Consider the following 21,082-nt stretch of genomic DNA (forward strand, 5'->3'; position numbering starts at 1 on the left):
TTGTCTAGACCTTAAGAAACACAATTTTCCTAGACTTGTTGTATCTTAGAAAATTGCATGTGTCAGTGGCCTTCACTCTTGGTTACATCTATCATGCCTTAGCATACTCTCCACATGGCATGCATGCTATGCGTTGACCTATACATCATGCCATGTGTTATTATTTTCAAACTTGGCTATCCTTCCTACAAATTCTACCATTGACTAAGTTTCAAAAAAACAAAAAACGCAATGATTTTTTTTTTTCAAATTTTCAGCATTTGATCTTCATGATTTGTATATTTTGTGATTGAAAACAACAAAATGTTTGATAAAATTTCATTGTGTTTTCGTGAATCTAAAAAATAATCATGTTTGACCTTTTTAAATTTTTTTTGTCTTTAGTGCATTTTGTTGGAGATTAGTCAGTGTCATTATTTTCTCTATCTTTCTTCAATATGTGTCGATGTTGTCCGCGTGCTTTTAAGTTCCAAGTTCCACCCACCTTATTTCTTTCCTCCTTGCAAAGGCAGGCTTCACAAACCATATCTTATTTCCAATCTTACTATGCCTTCTATGACGAGGGAATCAAATCAATTGGCTTCACAAAGCATATCTTGTTTTGCAAAATGTTGTAGAAGAGGCTAAGAGAATGGATGGAAAAAAATAGTTGGGATTGAATGGAGTGGAGAGAATGGACAAAGGGCTACAAGCTATGGCATGCATTTTATTTTTTGGGGTATATACACATTGTGTATATTCATTTTTATATGGCATGTGTCTCAGGGGTCAGGAGATATATTAAATAAATATATGAATGCCATGGAATGGGCTACTAAATCACATGCTAGTGGCAGGAATGCTTAATGAGGTACTGCTTCATATGGATGCCTAAACGGGTTCAAGGTCATCCACTCAGTAAATTGGCCTTGGATATTTATCTAGAATGAGCTGGCCATAGAAGTTTAGGGACTCTGCTACTATTTTCTCTACCATGTACTACGATGCCTATGCCCATGCCTTTGCTTCAATTGGATCTAGGATTGCCAAGAAGTCATTGTTGTCACTTAGGTTTGAACCCTTGTCCAAAGCCTATGAATGAGGACAACCTAGTGAAACATGGAAACAACCTCCAAGTTGTGGGACTTGATCTATGAGGTTGAGTCTCAGAAGAAGTTTGGCTTCCTCTTACTATCAAGATGCACCTAACTACTCTTAAAGAGGAAAAGGGAGAAGGAAAGCATGAAAGCAAATCTACCTAATCTAATCTAAAGAGGTGATGCACCAAAATAGAGTGTTTAGACCAATCTCTGCCCATATATGCACTTTTGAACCAGAATGAAACTAAGGATATACGCATTCAAACTTGCTTTAATTTAATAATCACACGTAGATTAGAAGACCAAGATGAATGACACAAGGGAAGAGATATTCACTTATATTATCATTCATAGGCCATGGAGATATAGTCATGTAGGTCATAGATCTCTACAAAACACCAGTAAGAGGCAAAGACTTGTTGCACTTTCATACTGATCGCTGAAAGAGATAAGGCAGAGAATCATGTAGTTCAGAGGCACAGGGGAATTTACATTGAGAATCTATAGAGCAATAATAGAGAAAATAGAGAAAGGTCGACCTTTTCAAAATTCACAAAAATTGCCTTTATAGTTCAGGCATAACTGAGATTTTCCCTCCAAAACTATCCTGCAACCACCGCCATCAAGGCTCTGCCAAGAACAATCAATGAGGATATGAAGAAATCTGATCTAAGTATAGCTTTAGGTACCACAAAATCTAACTATTAACTAAAACAGGGCCTTGAGAAGACAGAGGCAGTGCTATAACTATGCTCTGACCAAGTAGCTAGATTAGATTGGGGTGGTAAAGTGTCTCTGCATGCTTCACATTCACTTCGGGTGGTTGGAATTGATCATGAAGATTGAATGCATGTAAAACCTTAATTTCTTATCATTTTTGGTGCATGAATTAGTAGAGTCAGTGAGTCAGCTGAACACTGTAAGAAAAATAGGCCACGTGGACTAATCAATTCATTTCTCTTTGCCACCCACAAGGTCTTCCCGAGGTTGACCAATCTTTCTTTACTAACTGCGCCACCTTGCAACCCTGACTGCGATAGTCACATTAACTGTCAGCCACTAACTGTTACTGCCTCCACTAGACCCACTAGGACACATGTCATCGAGCGATTTCCCATAGCGATATAGCACCCACTGTGGATCCAGACTGATCTGACGATCATGAAGACTCGCCGTATTACTGCGCTATCTCCTTAAAACTTCTGGGCCCACAAAACACTTGGCAACCACCTGGCACAACCTAACATCCTCATCTTGGCGAGACCTGGCCCCACTATCCACGTGGCACAATGGCACTATTTCACTATGGGTAATATCCTTGCAGCTTTCCATAGCGAGATAGCACCTACCGTTGATTTTTCTTAGATCTATGGTGATCAACAAAATTGTACAATTGTACACTATGTTGGCTGAATGGACCAATGAAATATCACCACTGTACTATGACCCACCTGACAACTGCCACCGAGAACGAGCCATATTATTTTGGAGAAGGGCGGGCCCATTACGTCATATGTGCCACGTGTCGCCAAGGCACTATGTCACTATGGATAATATCCTTGCAGCTTTCCATAGTGAGATAGCGCCCACCGTTGATTTTTTGAGATATGGCTGCGAGCAAGATGGATTTGACCTATCAGTATACCAACCAATAGAAACTAGCCATGTGCCAACCTGTCTGACAAATTTCATCACTGATATCCGGCAGGGCATACTTGTGACCTACCCTCCTTCTGATGTTGTTGCAGTATCACTTTCTGTTTGGGTGCTATGTCGTAATGGCAAGGAACATAGATTTTTCAATCGCACCATAGCGCTCGCCGTGGATCCAGAAAAACTCGACACTAGAGAAACAACAAGGAAAGGGAGGACCCACCTGACATGTGGCCAAAATGCGCTATGTTGCTATGGCAAAACAACGTGCAACTTCCCATAGCGAGATAGCGCCAATCATAGATATCTCTTGATCTGACGATCGTGAACTTGCAGGCCCACAGAAACATTAAAATGAGCAAGGAAAGAAATATTATAAGGTTAGCATAAGGTATTTTGTGCCCTTTTGAATATTTGAATATTTAAAACTTGTGAACGTTACTACGTTGAATTCAAATGTGGTGATTCTGGCGGGAAGGCAAAAATGACCAACAGTCATCTCAAAAAGATTGGTGCCACAAATTGTGCTAGTCAAATTCGAAAATGGTTACAACTTGTTCTTAGCATGTAATCCCCTAAATTGATATTACAATGTTCGATGTTGAAGCAATTGTAGGACAAATGAAAATAGCTCTCAAGATCATTGTTCATAGACCTAGAGGATATGCATGCACATGCAATTGCAAAGCTGCTACATTTAGATCCCTCTGTTTCAGAGATTAATATAAAAATTTGGGCTATGGCACTCAATCAGATCCTTCAATAATCAAGAAGAAAACAATGGAAATGGATTCCCAATGGTATGTTGAGGTAACTCATTAATCAACACAAAATCTTGGCAGTAATATTTCTTGACATCACTTTTGATTTGATGATTGAGGGTAAATAGTTTCCATCAATTGTTTTACTCTCTACAAAAGACCTACTTATTTGAAGAGAATTAGAATGTCACTTGCCTATGCCAAAAATGTTATATTAGCTTAACCTCACAAGCTCAAAGCCACAATTCAAGAACTGGCTAGCAAGGAGGAGTGTCATAACCCAATTTTTCCTTGTCCGAATAAAATGAAAATTTTACTACCACATGGACTTGTTCAATTATCATGATTGTAGAAGTAAAAAGTTAATTATATTGGTAACATAATTAATTTCATTAATGACATAATCAGTTACATTTGAATTGTTAAATGGAGATAAGGAATTGTGTCAGTTATGGAGAAGGTAGTGGGATAATAAATGAAATACCTTAATGGTTAAGAGAAGACAGGGGGTTCTTCTGAAAGAAAAACCAACACACACGAAACCAAAAGGAATCACAGAGTTGGGAAGTGGTTGGAGACAGGAAAGCTGAACAACAAACTTGCAAGACCAAATTGCTATCACCAAGTTCCACTTTTTGGTTTACAAATTTTAATCATTTCCATGAATCTATCCTCAAATTTGTTTTTCTACATTAGGATTGGTCCTCACAAATATTAGAATAGTTGAGAAATGAAAAGGAGTGCTAATGCTTCATCTTAATTGAGGATTAAATAAATCTATTTATTTTATTAATTACTATTGGTTGTTAATATCATTTTCCTATATGATTCAATCAGCCAAAGACATTAGATGAATTGGATTTGTAAAATTCTTGCATTAGATTTTCTCCATTACTATGTCACGTGTTGTTATTCTATTAACTTGATCATTTCGTCGTTCATCCCATTGAATGAGAATGGTTTGACTCTATTGTTATTCTATAGTAAAATAAAATGTGACTATTGAGAAAAAGTTACTATGAATTATAGATGCTACCATTGAATCACAAATTATACTATTTGATTGAAATCTTGCGGTTGGGAATATCTTTGCATGTCTTGTTCACTGAGTTACTGCAAGGTTGTGAACATTAGCACTATGTTTAAACTTTCTGATTTACATATCCAGGGAAAACATCATTACTTGCAATATGTGTGTTAAACTCTATTGTTTTGAATACTCATGTTTATGTAGGCAAATGTCTTCTCATATTATCAGTGCACTAAGTTCCTTGAGGAAATTGAGAATGTTTTCTTTGTATGTATGGGTTGGGTTTATTGTTCTATCATCATGTTCTACTATTGTGGTAAAAGGCTATGATGTATAAGAATAAACTATTACACTAGGTTGAGATATACATGTAAACATATCTTTTGTGTGAAAATCCTTGCTCATTGCATGGAAAGACAAAATAAAGTAGTAATTTTACATGCTCCCTTGGAATGCATGAACAACTCACATAATTGGAGTGCCAACTTAATATGTAGATCTCATTGGATATGTGTTCTAGTGCCCTCCATTTTGGTGCATACAAATCATATATGGTATAGGAATATCTGATTTTGATGTCATCATATACCATCAAGTTTATCTTAGCATGTTTCTATGTGAAATATTGAGAACTATGTCATACCATGTTAAGGAGAATTATATTGAAATAAAATTTTAGTGTTACAAATGTAGAATACATTGTGCTCTTTAGTGAATGCCTCTTGAGATTAAAATGAGGTATAGGTTCTTGAACTGAAATGGGTGAATAGTAATTAATATAATAGAATTAATCAGTGACTGTATTGTAGAGAATCATATGCTATATTTCTGATAGATTAGTAGATAATTTGGTAGAATGCATATAGATATCTTGTTTGAAAAACTTCCACTCATCGTCTATGTAATGCCCCACCAAGAGATCCAAAGAATTAATCTAAAATTTCACTAAGTTTGCCAAACAATTTTATTTTTTTTAACATGAAAGATAAACCATTTACAACTTATACATAGTAACGAAAGCAATAGCAACAATTCAATAAAAGTAAACATAACATACATAACAGGTTACATTCCTTAAGGATCCCTTAACGTTGAATCACATCTAACATAACTAATTATGTTCCATCTAATACTACATCCACATGAAATAATAATGATACATCCAACGTTCCTAAACTATTTACAAGTGTCCTTTTTGTAATTATATTTTAGTTTAGCTCAATCATCCACTGTACATGCCACAGGGTATGAAAGGCTTAAAAGAATATACATCCATGTAAATAAAGTACATCATCATCCAATATTAATCCATGATGCAATTAAAGTAAATGAAACCACATATCATACATGATACATCATCACAAAAGATATAAACATCCATCATAAAAGATAACCATATATCACAAACATAAATAACTAAGTGCAGAGTTCCTCCCAACCATAAATAGCATCATTAGACCATCATGGATCCTAGCCATCCCTCCATGTGTAACATTCCAAATCACTAAAGAGATCATCGGTATTAACATAGTAGGAATGACACTCCTAAATCATACTACATCATATGCAGAAAGTAATCTAACATGCAAATCATCAATATAAGAAACATACCAGTAAATACATCCATCATAAGGTATATTATCTATCATAATGATCCAAGAACAAAATGAAGATAAATACCAACCAAGAATGCTCCAGCCACGATGTCTCGGATGGATCTCAAATGATAAGAGTGATAAAGCACTACCACCCGACCACGTGGAACCTAAGTGGTCCACTCCCACCGTGCTGAGGAGATAATCTCAAGTCCCAAACAGGCTATCAAAAATCACATAGCAAAGATACTCTCTAAGTCCAAGAATCCTAAAAGTATACTAACTCAAAGGTTCCAATCACAAACTGACATCTAATCCCAGAGGCACACAATGATATGTAGGAACCTACTATGCAAACGAGAAAGTGTCATCGCATATATCATGTAGAAGTTACCCTGGTAGTTAGCTAAACTCCACGGGTCCCTACTAATCCTCATGCGACCACTAGTATCCTCTCATACTGACAAGTCATACTATGGAATGCAAGCTCGCAACCAAGCGTTCTCTCTACTCCCATCCTAGTCTGTACAAGCACTCGAGGCATGGGTGGGAAAAAAACAATTATCTTTTTAGGTTCATTTAATCCCCATTTAGTTTAAATGTTATCACTTATTAATAAAACTTACAATGAGTTACCCTGGCAGCCACTTAGGGCCCCGGTCCCCATTGCAAGCCACTTCTTGACACTACAAGTAGATAACCTACCCTAAGCTCATGGAATCATAAAATCACCAAAATCACCACAATCCTATACAAATGACTGGAAAGAAATACCAAAAGATAATCCACAATAAGAATCATCAAATATCCACAATAAAAGCATCAAATCTCCATGAGCATCTGAAAAGCATTCATAGAAAATCATGACCACAACAGTTCTCTATTGGCAACTGAAGGTATCACTGATAATCAAAAGTATCCATTGGTTCTCAATAACCAAAATATATCTCAAAATCATACTGATCGAAGACTCCAAAATGGTTGAGTCAAAACATGTCACAACATGACATCATCAAGAAATAAATCAACATTTCAGTCCCATCATGGCAACTAAAAAATAATCCAAGGATAACTGATCGATGACTCAAAAATGGTTAAATCAAGTATCTCATATACATATAACTCAGCTTCACTCAAGAAGACTGATGAGCAATAACAATCACTAAATGCAAACATCTCATAGAGCATTCCGTCACATAACCATGGTTGGGTTTATAAAGATCGAGACCAAATAAGATCAACATGCCATCACATCTCATAACCCCCGAGCCTCTGGTAACAACCTAAGACTGGTCAACACTAGTCAACCCAAAACCCAAAACAAGAAGCATAGAGAAAACACAATGCAGACACATGGTTTGGTTGACTAAAATCACATAACTGAATAATGTGTGGAGTTTCAGTTTTTGTCTACCAGTATACTTCAAGTGTATTTTATCATTTGACCTACAAGTCAACCCGTTTGTTCCCCGATAGCATTATCCTTTCATTATTTAAAAATAATATTCTAAGAATAACTGAAGGATAAATACTTACTCATTAAATCATTTGACACTTAATAAAATCATTCACTTTATTTTGCTAAGATCAATGTTCTAATCGAATAACACTTCCTTAATGTTACTTCAACTTCCCAACATAATCAAATGATCATTATTCGTTATATTATAAGAGAGCTAGTTACCAATCTTTGGAATAAGAAGATCACAACAAGACTAACTAGCCTTACTTAAAATGCCATGCTTTATTAAATCATTAAATTAAGTAATAATGCACATAGGTACACAATCCATTCTAATAGTTCTCAATTAAATATTACTAAGTCGCACCATTAAAATATCTAGAGTCATTATTCAAATTATAAGACTTATCAACTTCGATGTAAATACTTTACAACTTCACTAAAAGAATCGATATTAGCATATCAATTAAAACTCTATTACATAACTTAATTATTAATTAAATTTAATTAACTCTAATTAATTAATTTAATTAACAATTACATAACCATACCAACAACCCAATAAATATCAATTGATTAATAACTAACTATAATTTGTACGTAAAAAGTCAACTACAATCCAATACACAAATATTCATATTAATAGTTCAATAATAATAACTTGTTAATATTTAATAACAAGCTATATTGGAAATCTTATTAATAATTCTATAATGACCAAATTCGTCATTCTTTCAATGAATACTAATATTCCTTAACAAATTCGTATTATAGATAATCATTTCAATTAAGATTCTATCTCATAACTTAATCATCAAATAATTTGCAATTATTTAAAATTATCTAATAATTTCATTACTATATTATTAACTCAATGAATATTTCAAGCGAGAAGACTCTTTTCTAAAATCGACTAAGGTAAGCGTTCGAATAACCTAAACCTTTAGATTTATAATTTGATAATTTTCTCAACACATTATGAGTTCTTTTCCACTAAATTCGATCTCCGCTAATTCATTGATTCCCAATAAGCCAATGTGCAATTCTATTGAATCCCAATACCATCGATAACAAGAATGAAGATAATTCTCATTAACAATATTATTAATTTAAATATAAAAGTTCGATGATATATCAATTAAAAATAATAATATATTAATATTTAATGATAATATTTTTAAAACGTTATAAAAATCGAATTGTGAAAATTCAATTTCAAACCCATGAAAAATCAAATCGCATATCACATATAACATAAATGTTTTTATAGCATATATATAAAAATTTAAACAAAACGTATTGCAAACATAACTGCTGGTACATGGGACCCTGCTGTCACAAGGCCTGCGACGACAGCAGTACATAGTACTGTTTGTCGTCGCAGTACCTACGATAGCAGGTACCTGCGACCTGCGGTACGCATGGGGCACGGGTCTCGTCCCTCCCACTGCATTTTAATTTATTTTATTTTTCTAAAGCATTTATAATAAACGTTCGGCCTCAAATGCATTTCGAAAATTTATATACATTAAAACATTTTTCAAAAATGTTTATAACCTGCACGATATGTATTTTCCACAACGACATTTTTTTTTTTTTGTGTGTGTGTGTGTACGCGCACGCGCGCGTGTGTGTGTGTGTATTCCTTTCTTTTAAAAGAGAACATTTACAATATTGCCTGCGATCAAAAACATAATTTTCAAATAAATAGGGCTTATAAATTAAGAATTCTCCCTATATGATTGATCTCTAGATTTACTATTGATCCCTCTAATAGATTTGACTATAAATCTTAAACTTAGAATTCTTTAAAATACAAACCCTTGTCTAATCAAATCTTTGATTCTGTTACAATTCGAACCCAAACCCGATTTAAAGCTAATCTCTTCTTAATTGGAACTAGGGTTTTCTAATGTTTTCTTTGCAACCAATTAACATACATATCTAGATTCCAATTTCAAATTGCAGATTCAATCACAGAGAATATTTAGACACATATAACAGTCACAAAGAAGACAAGAAGAGAAAGATTGCAAATAGAATATGCAAAAATCACGAGTGCACCTAGACACTAATGCTAATTTGCCATGCCTCAGAAGTCCATAGAAAAATCCCTTCCTTCTCCAAAAATTCATAATTCCTCCAAAATCCAAGCCAATCGAAATTCCCACGTGATTAAAAGTGCTTGAAGAAGCATAGGAGCATGTAGAAGCATATGAGCTTCTCAAATGCATGTAAGCTTTGAAGCTTGTTCAAACACACTAGGAGAGCCTCTATTTAAAGGCCTCTAAGATGCATCTAAAATGTGTCTAGAAAGAACTAGAAGATAAGCATGACAACTAAGCATGAGCCTTCTCCAACCTTCTAGATGAGTCATAAGATTGTAGACACCATGTGCTCAAATAATATGCTAACTCCTAAGTGTAGACAACTTGTGCATTCTTAGAGTGCAAACTCCTGTGTTGTCTACATGACAACTCTCGAGAATTTGCAAACTCTTATGTGAGCAAACATTAAAATAATGCACTTTAATTAATGTAATATTTACTTTATTCTTTCCAATTTAATTAATTAATTTGTTAAATCTCATGCACTAACTTTAATAATTCCATTTGTTTAATCTTAATATATTTATATTTTAATCACATGCACACATCATGCAACCTATAATCTTTTAATAATTTTAATATATTTTCCACTTTTACATTTATTTTTGAGACTTAATTGCTAAAATATTTATTAATTTAAATAAATATTATCACATTCCAACTTTAAAATTATAACTTTTATTTTCAAATTTAATTATTTTATTTAATTAATTTCCTAATTAATTAAATAAAATAAATATTAAAATACTATATTAATTTTCTATTGAATTAAACTATTAATTAAATCTTTTAATTAGGCTTAATTAATAGAAAATACTCCAAAGACTCACAAGGTAAAATATGAAAACCCATCATAGCCAAAATACATACAAAATCAAACCAAAGGTTAATATCATGAATTACGTCATCCGACGTATTCGAAGGGTACTCAACTCAGATACTTGTCCTAATTTTCAATTAGGACAAATGGCTTAAAGGATTGGGATTTGGACTTGAGAATTTATCTCCCCTCTCTTACCATTGAGATAATGCGATAGGGTACGCTCATCCTAGAAATTCAGGGAAGTCGATACCCGATACCTGCAACCTGCATAAAAACCACACATGTACAAGCACAATATATATTAACTAAATAGGCAATGGGAGGAAGTGGTGCATCATGTAGATCCCGACTAGCAGGTGACTACGACTCCCTTCCTTAACCACATCAGACACGCCATACAAAAAGGAAACAAACATGCACACCATACAGATGCAAGTATGGGGTAAGTATCCATAAGAAAACACATATAATAATAAATCTTCTAACTAATCATCTTCAACAACTGAAATCACTGAATAATCATCATGCATACATGAAATGTAGGATGCCAAATGATCTCATCATATAATAAACTGAATCTAAAACAATATCTGATAATCTCAAAACAATGCTACTAACCATCAACATAAAACTAGCTCTAAAAGAGTTCAACAATGATAACAAAAATGCGACCTAGGGGCAAGCACTACAGTCTATACCATCCTGAGATAGATTAGCTACATGAACTTAATAAATACATATGTATTCAAAGTTTTGTTCATTGTGTGATTAGGTGAACACCTTATTACAGTGTGGTAAATTGCATTTGTGTACATATCAAGGTAAAAACTTATATATCTATAATGTGTTGCTTAGACTCGTATCTGGAGGTGGTTAGATAAAATTACTTTGAAATCATTGGTTGATGTCATAAGTCTATAACACTAGTTTTGGCAGAGTTGAAATTAGGAGAAATGTCTTTCTTTCCATTCTACAACAAAGCTTCAAAATATGTGATGTTATAATTTTGGTGATATGTTATTCTATTGAAAAATGAACATGGAAGCATAGAATTCTAAAAGAGAAAATTTGGACAGTGAAATTCTATGAGGAAATTGTTATTTTCTCCTGCTAAAGAAACTCCAATGACCGAAAAGCTAAACCTATAGAAGGAGGCATTAAGCATCATCATTTTACATTCTAAAAGTTTAGAATATGGATTATTTTCAGACATCTTTTAAGCCATGTTTTATAAATTATGTTAAATATTTACTCTTACCAAATATATTGTAAAAGGATGAGCAATGGCTGATGTAGTGCTCATGTTTACATGATATGTGCCTATGTGTAGATAGTGCATTTGAAATGTTAGTACAACTGAGATGCAATACCAATTTTTGAATTATTATATCCATTGACTTCCTTACAGTCATTGACTTCCTTATGCATCTTTTGTATTGTCTTAAGAGGCATGTTAAATATGGAATATCATTGGAGGATATAACTATTGATGTATGGCTTGAAAGTGTTATCCATGTACGATGATAAGACATGCATGTGGCTAGGTATCTTGATGTTGGATAAACCATATTATGTTTTTAAAAGTATTAGAGATGAAACTGACACTAAAATGGTAACCAAGAACAAGGTTATTTTGCTATCTTGCTGAGTTATTTTTTCTAACGCTTGAATATTTCTAAGACTATCTTGCTACACAATTCCATTACTACTCTTAGTTTTGCTTGTTTAGTCTTCCTCGTTGTTGGGTTGGGTATCTTTCATGTTAGAAAATATTCTGGGGAAGCTTAATAGCTTCGCGGTAGGGTGGTAAAGCACTCCTACAATATTCTCACCCTTGTGTTCTTAGACAGGTTATGGAGCTTCATTCCAACTCGGTCATCATGATTAGACCATCTGGTATCTAGTATATGGTATCTAGTATATGTATTCTTTTAAATTTAATGTTAATTAAATATTTATGTTGACTATTCAATATTCCAATTACCTTGACTCTCTTTGACCTTTCACATTTTACGGAGATTGTTGATGTGACATTGGTTTTGTAGGGGCAACCTTTACAAGGAGGAAGCCACATTGTTGCACTACAAATCAAATCAATGCTAAGTCTAAGCCACATTGCCACACATAAAGCTGAAAATTTGTCAAGTAGCTAAACTATTTGTAAATGCAAATTTTATCACAAGTTTTCTAAACAAAAATCATATCCTATGCTAATTACTTTTTGGAGGGGTTACCTTGGGTAGTGCCATATGGTCTTCAACTTGAGTAGAAGGAAAAGTAAAAGCAATCTATCATTGAGGGGCATATATTTCCATCTCAAGCTTGAACACAAGCTCCTTGAGAAAATTGATCTTCTGTAGGTCATAGAGTTATCTCTACTACAATGGTTGAAGCATTTTCTCCTTCTCAAGCTCCTCTTCAAGGTGCTTCACACTCACTCATTTTACATAAACTCATAAAAACATTCAAGAAGATGCTCGAAGTTTTAGGAAGATTTGAGAAAGTGCAAGATAACATTGGAAGTTTGAGGAAGCCCAAGATAATATTAATGGACAATCAATGCAGCAAAACTTTCGATTCATAGTGGAGTTTTTATTTATTTATGTTTTAGAAATTCATTTTTCTGCTTGCCTTTTATTCTAGTAGCAATAAGGTCATTGATAATTAATATTTTTTTTAAATTAATGAATAACCATAAATTTCAAACTATATATCAAATTCAAGATGCCAAAAATATTTTGTTCTTATTTGTCTAAAGAAATATTATAATAATTTTTAATAGTATTCAATGATTCCATAAGTATTCATGTTGTGCAACTAATAAATACATAATAAAAATTTGCACTCAAATTTAAAATATCTTCAAGAGGATAGTACATTTCATTTTAAATGTTTATTCAAAATAACACATCCATTATGGTAAACTAATTTATCCATGATTTTACATTATTGTATTTGTTGTAGGTTAAAATACTATTGTAATCACTTAAGTTTAACTAGTGATTAATCTCTTCAATTTCTACCAATTAGATACAAGTATTTTTTTTTTACATTTAAAGTTTTAAAATTTGTAATGTTTATATGTGAGAATTTTAATTTCTAAAATCGCTGAAATTAATTTTCTTTCACTTGATTGGTTCATATAATTTGAGTCTTATAGAAGTGGATTTCAAGGAAGCACTACCTGATATTTGAGGATAATAAGAAAATGAAATAATAATAAATATTTAATGATTTTTCATAATTAGATACTTATTATTATTATTTAAAACATTTAGAAAAATGTGTATATTTAAATTGATAATTTGAATACTGCTTATTGTAATGTATTAAAAATTCTTTGTTTTTGTCTTTATTCATTATCTTAGATAATCTACATTGAAAGAATGTCATGGGAATTCATAACCTATTTTACTTATATTGAAGAACTTTCGTAGTATAATACACATAGTATTTATACATATATAAATGATAAAATAAATATTTTAGCAATGAATATTAAATTATTAAAATTATATATACACGTACATATATCCATACAACATATAATTCATTAACATTTTTAAAAAATATTGGTAGTATGAATTTATTTAGTAATATATAAATTTTGCTTACTAAACTTTAATAATTGGAAGAAAATTTATCATTCTAGCTAACATGACTCAAGTTTTAATATAACCTCTTCCCTATAAAGCAAACTAAGAATTAGATGAAGTTATTAAAATTATATATAAATATACATATATTCATACAACATATAATTTGTTAATATTTTTCAAACGTGTATAGTTTAAATTTATTTAGTAGTATATACATTTATTTACTACGAATCAATTATTTGAGGAAATTTCATCAATATCAATATTTAAATATTTAAATATTTAAATATAAAAAATAAAAGTCAATTAAATAATATTTAAGAGTTCAATAGAAATTAAAATTTATAATTAAAAATTTCATGTAATAATGACGATGAAGTTAGAAAGTTGAAAGAATGGAAATTTCAAAGTTTTAACTAACATGACCTAGCATAAAATCTAGAAAAAAGTGATTCAAAATTCTATGGTTTGTAAATAAATGATTATTTTATTTTATTTTACATGGTCTAATCACTTAAACCCAATATCTTTACAATAAAGCTTAATTATGTTTTTGATACATTTAAAATAAGAGATAGTTCATAATATGAAATTGATATTGAATAATTACTACTTATATAAAAAAAAATTTAGTGTTCATTTCTTATATTAAGCAAATTAATATTATAAGTTATAATAGTGGAAAGGAAAGTGGCTAACAAAAGCAGGCAAATATACAAAAATCAAAGTAGTTCTTTCAACCCTTCCCACATATCAATTATCACGCCTCCCGCTCCCTAAAAATGTGAATAAAAAACTAGAAGGAAAGCTAAGAAGTTTTTTTCTAGAATAATATGGAAGAACAAAATAAATTGGCACTAATAAAATGGGAAAACATTTGTAAACCTAAGGAAATAGGGGGCTTAGGTATTAAAAATCTGAATTGGCAAAATGAAGCTCTAGGAGCAAAATCGGTATGGTGAATATATCAAGAATGAGAATAGAAACCAGAAAATTTTTATACAATAAATACTTAAATGAAGCTGATCCTACTTCCATGTTTAGAATGCACGATTTACTAAAAGGATAAAAAAAATGAAATTTTATAGTAAAATGTTGACGTCTAATAAGTAAATATATTACATGGGATATAGGTAAGGGAGAAGAATCACTTTTTTGGGAGGATTCGTGGGATGGTCTTCCGTCCCTAGATGGCTTAGGCCTTCTAGCTAACATTAAAAATGTATTGATCAATGCATGGGGGACAAAAGTAAGCAACTAAAAACACCTTCTAAAAGAAAATGAGATAGACATGTGGGGTTGGAAATCATTAGAAAACATAGAATTGGAACCTGAAGAAAATAAGACCTTTGAGGAGATCCTTTGATAGTGAAAGGGTAATCATAAGGAAAGAAGAGACAAGCTCATTTGGGGAGCACCCAAAGATGGAAGATACAATGTTAGAAAATGATATAATCTCATAATATAGTCACAAAGATGGGAAGTGATTCGTATGCCCCTTAAACTCTATTAGGACACAACTTTCCTACCAAAAGTAGGAATGTTCCTCTAGGCAGCACTTCAAAATAGGATATTAACAATAGATAGACTTAGGAAAATAGGTATTGAGGGACCCTTGAGATGCTACTTATGTAAAGAAGAAAGTGAGTCAACTGAACGTCTATTATTTCAATGTTCGTATGCAAAGGATTGTTGGGAATGGCTCTGGCAAAAGCTTTGTTGAACATCACCTCTACCTAGCAACCTAGAGAGCCATTTGATAGGTTGGCCTAATGATAGCTCATTTAATATATATGAAAAACTCTAGAATATCAATCCATCCATTCTTGTGTGGAAAATCTAGAAAGAAAGGAATAGATGAATATTTTGTGAGTTAGAAATGAATATAGCATCATTACTTAACAAAACAAAAGCATGTCTAATAGAATTCATGAATAATCATTTGAGAAAAACAATAAAAGAGGAAGGATCCTTCATAGAATGGGATGGTAAAATGAAAAGAATTTGGAAAAATCTTATCAACCCACCACTAGTATATAACAAGAACAAATAGGAAGCAAGGAAAAATTACAAATGGGAACCACCATCGAAAGGATGGTCAAAATTAAATATTGATGGAGCATCTAGGGGGAATCTTGGTAAATTAGGAATAATATGTATCATTAATATAGATTTTGGAAAATGGATCACTAAAAGAGCCAAATTGATGGGGATTATTTTGAATAATTTAACTAAATTGGAAGACCTTCAAGAGGGACTTGAACTAAGTTTTAAAAATAAATTAAGAAACTAGTAACAAAAGGGGATTCTCAAATTGTTCTCAATGCCTTGAGAAAAAGAAATAGCCCAAATTAGGTGTTGAATTCAAAACTAGAAGAAGTTCTTATATTATTTGATCTTATTGAAGAAATAATAATTCAACATATATTCTGAGAAGGTAATCAAAATGTTGACATCTGATAAGTAAATATATTACATGGGATATAGGTAAGGGAGAAGAAGCGCTTTTTTGGGAGGATTCATGGGATGGTCTTCCCTCCCTAGATGACTTAGGCATTTCGAATAACATTAAAAATGTATTGATCAATGCATGGGGAACAAAAGTAAGCAACTACAAACACCTTCTGAAAGAAAATGGGGTAGACATGTGGGGTTGGAAATCATTAGAAAACACAGAATTGGACCCTGAAGAAAAGAAGACCTTGGAGGAGATCCTTCGACGACAAAAGGTTAATCATAAGGAAAGAAGAGAAATACTCATCTGGGGAGCACTCAAAGATGGAAGATACAATGCTAGAGAAGGATATAATTTGATAATATAGTCACAAAGATGGGAAGCAATTAATATGCCCCTTAAACTTTGTTGGGACACAACTTGCCTACCAAAAGAAGGAATGTTCCTCTAGGTAGCACTTCAAAATAGGATATTAACAATAGATAGACTTAGGAAAATAGGCATTGAGGGACCCTCAAGATGCTACTTATGTAAAGAAGAAAGTGAGTCAACAGAACATCTATTATTTCAATGTTCGTATGCAAAGGAATGTTGGGAATGACTCCAACAAAGGCTTTGTTGGACATCACCTCTACCTAGCAACCTAGAGAGTCATTTGATAGGTTGGCCTAATGGTCGCTCATTTAATATTTATGAAAAACTCTAGAATATCAACCCATCCATTCTTATGTGGAAAATCAAGAAAGAAAGGAATAAATAGATATTATGTGAGTCAGAAATGAACATAGCATCATTACTTAACAAAATCGAAGCATGTATAATAGAAGTCGTGAATAATCATCTAAGAAAGATAGTAAAAGAGGAAGGATCCTTCACAGAATGGGATGGTAAAATGAAAAGAAATTGGAAAAATCTTATCAACCCACCACTAGTATATAACAAGAATAAACAGGAAGCAAGGATTAATTGTAAATGGGAACCACCATCGAAAGGATGGTCAAAATTAAATATAGATGGAGCATCTAGGGGTAATCCCAGAAAATTAGGAATATGATGTATCATTAATATGGATTTTGAAAAATGGATCACTAAAAGAGCCAAATTGATGGGGGATTATTTCCAATAATTTAGCAAAACTGGAAGCCCTTCAAGAGGGACTTGAACTAAGTTTAAATCTAGGTATTAAGAAGCTAGTAATAGAAGAGGATTCTCAAATTGTTCTCAACACCTTAAGAAAAAGGAATACCCCAAACTAGGTGTTGAATTCAAAACTAGAAGAAGTTCTTAAATTATTCGATCTTATTGAAGAAACAAAAATTCAACATATATTTCAAGAAGGTAATAAAAAAGTAGATTCTCTGAAAAATAAAGGAGTAGATGGCAAGGACATATTAATCTATCAAAACCTTTAAATTCATAAATTAATGTGATTATTTATCAATAGTATATTTCTATCAATCATCATAGAGCATATAGCCATAGGAATTTATTTAATAATTATCATCAATATCATAAAAAGTTAGTGCCAAGCTTGGTGGCAAAACATCATAATCAACCATGCATTTTAATCATAACATTTTTGAGCTCTTCTAGATTCTTCAATCTCGTCTCCCTTATAAACTGGGAGTCATTGTCTTTAGTTCATTATTTGTTGTTTTAGTCATAGTTTTTGGGTTTTTGTCTTTAAGTTAGCATGGCGATGGTTGTTGTTGTTTTCCATGCACTAGAAACCAAAACTATGGCATTTCGGTGCATGTTAAGCCCAAAAGGTGGAACAAATTGCTAAACCCAATGGACAGTTTATCTAGGGTTGTAGTTAGCAGGGTCTTAGGTAAGCATTTTTTCAATTATGATTTTACTTGGTGCACAAACAACTCTGTAATTGGGTCTTCATAGCTTACTTGGCTAGAGCAAATATAGGTCATGTTGAGATTATTAGCCCGTGTCACAATGTTTTTGATCCTACATGGCTAGAGGGCTTAGAGAATGTTATATTTGGCATCAACCATTAGCAAAGGATTCCTCTTCCCAAGGTTATATGAACCACATGCCTGGTAGTTTGGGGCAAGCTAATGTCTACAAGCATCCTATTTTAACTATCAGGGACAATGTGTTGTTTTATCAAGTGTGGCCAAAAATAGAAGCAAATATAAACTTTCTTCTGTAATGGAGAAGGATCATTAAGGAGCAGAATGTAGAATGACTCCAGAATTACCCAAATCTATATTCTGCCTATATTGAGCTGAAGGTGGAATTAGACACTATAGAAAATGTAGAATTTATTCTTCCCAACTTATTCAAATCCAGCAAGGAGAAGATGACGTATGTGTTTCCTCTTGGGCGCCCGGTGTCAAACATAAAGGAAGCCTTAAAAATCATCATGGTCTGTGTGAAGAATGACGAGGTTTAGGCCTCTGTAGAGAGGCGTGTCTGTCATTTGGTTTTGGTGGTCTATGGATTTTTGGTGTTATAGGTTTTGTGTTATGTGATCAATGGGTCTTTGTTTATATCTGTTAGATCTGTATCTTTTACCTATGTGTGCTAAAATGTTGACACACTTCTATGAGTCATTGTATCCAATATTGCTCAAGAATGAGGTCTCAAATGGCAGCTCATAGCTCTCTATTCATGGAGTGCAAGGGTTTGTAATGGAGGCCCTCAATTTGACCTAGTTTGTGCCCATGCAAGTACACCATAAAATGAGAGATTCAAAGATCAAAATATGAATGCAAATGAAGATGCAAGCTAATCTAAATGATAACAATGCAAAGCAATGCAAGAAATAAAATCTTATCTATGAAAGGAAATAACAATGCAATACTAATCTATGAAAACAAATATGACTCTAAGATAATATGAAAATGCAAGGATGAAAGTTCATGATGGAAGCCTTGGATGCAAGAGAGAATAAGACAAGAAGGGAGAAGTTGCAATCCAAGCCCTAAGGCTCAAACTCCTTCTCCAAAATCGCTCTCTAAACCTATAGCATAACAATACTATAGCAATAAACTATTTTCTCTATATATCTCTCTATATTTCTCTCTATATCTTTCTCTATATGAAAGTGAGAAGGAGAGGGCTCCTTATAAAGGAAAATGTGGAGGTGGGAGGCTTCTCACAACCAATATGAGATAATAGAGTTTGATCCATGTGAGACAAAATTCCACCAATGAGAAAAGAGGAGTGTTTAAGAAGAAAGTGGAAAGAGGAAAAAGAGGAAACCCATTTAGAGATATGTGCATTTAAGTGTAGAGAGAAAAAAAAAAATTTATTTGTTTTAATTTAATTTATTTCTTCTTTCATCACAAAGATATATTTAAGTGGGGATTTTATTTAATTAAAAGGGAGCAAGTTCTTTTAATTAAATATGAAATATTTAATTAAATTAAAAGAGGGGTTTTCTCTTAATTAATTAAATGTGAATTAATTATTTAATTAAAAGAGAGGTTTTCTTTTAATTAAATAAGACTTAGGATAAAATGATCAAACCTTAAGAAATTTTGAAATAATTGAATTAATTACAGTTTGATCAAAGAAATTGATTTGAATTGATTTAATAAAATATTGCAAGCCATTGATTCAAGAAATTTGATAAATTGAATTATGGGGGCCCATAGTCTAGGCGACCATTTTAGGGTGCATACATTTCCCCCCTCTTTGACTAATGTGTGATTGATTTGGGAACACATGCAGTAAAAGAAAGAAATTGAAGTGTGAGATAGATTTGGGATTACAAAACAACCCAGATGTGTGGTCGATTTGGGAACACATTCAGACATTGAATACAAATAAATTTTGACTTGAGAAATTTGAAGGAAAATTTGATAAAACTGAATCAAGGATTGAAGTTAATAGATATCACCCCCTCATGATTGAAATTGAAATGAGATAGAGAGAAACAACAAATTGATAAATTTGATCAAATTGAACAAAAGATAAAGTTCTTGATGTAAGATGAAAGATATAAGAATCACAGAACCAAGGTAGATCAAAAAGCATGAAATATTATGCCCCAAATTTGAATTAGAAGAAAAGAAGTGGGTTGAAAATAAATGGAAGATAGACGTTTGGAAGAGGTGGAAAGAAATAACAACAAGAAAGATAATTTTCCTCAAGAAATAGAATGCCCCAAAATAATCAACTATTTAAGATAGAAATTTCGATTGAGATCATGAAAGAAGATAAGGAAATGAAAATCAAAACATGACTGTAGTTGATTAAAATTCCACAAGAAAGATGAAGGGAAAACTCTCTCAAACTCATAATGCAAATGAACATGAAGTATAATAATGCAAGCTACATGAAAATGCAAAGGTGTATTGCAATAGAGAAACTATAACATAGGATTTTGTGTTCATCATTCATTAGAGAATGTAAAAGAACTTATTTTCATCATTGGGCCATTATTAACAGACATCAAAAAATCACACAATCATCACTAGTCACAAGTGCAACTATGAAGATATGAATGTCATTTATATTGGATTGGAATGTGGAAAGATTCTAACATAAGTATC

Source organism: Cupressus sempervirens, chromosome 4 (genome assembly GCF_028749045.1).
Source record: "Cupressus sempervirens isolate cs-2001-9-10 chromosome 4, ASM2874904v1, whole genome shotgun sequence".
In the NCBI taxonomy this organism is placed as follows: Eukaryota; Viridiplantae; Streptophyta; class Pinopsida; order Cupressales; family Cupressaceae; genus Cupressus; species Cupressus sempervirens.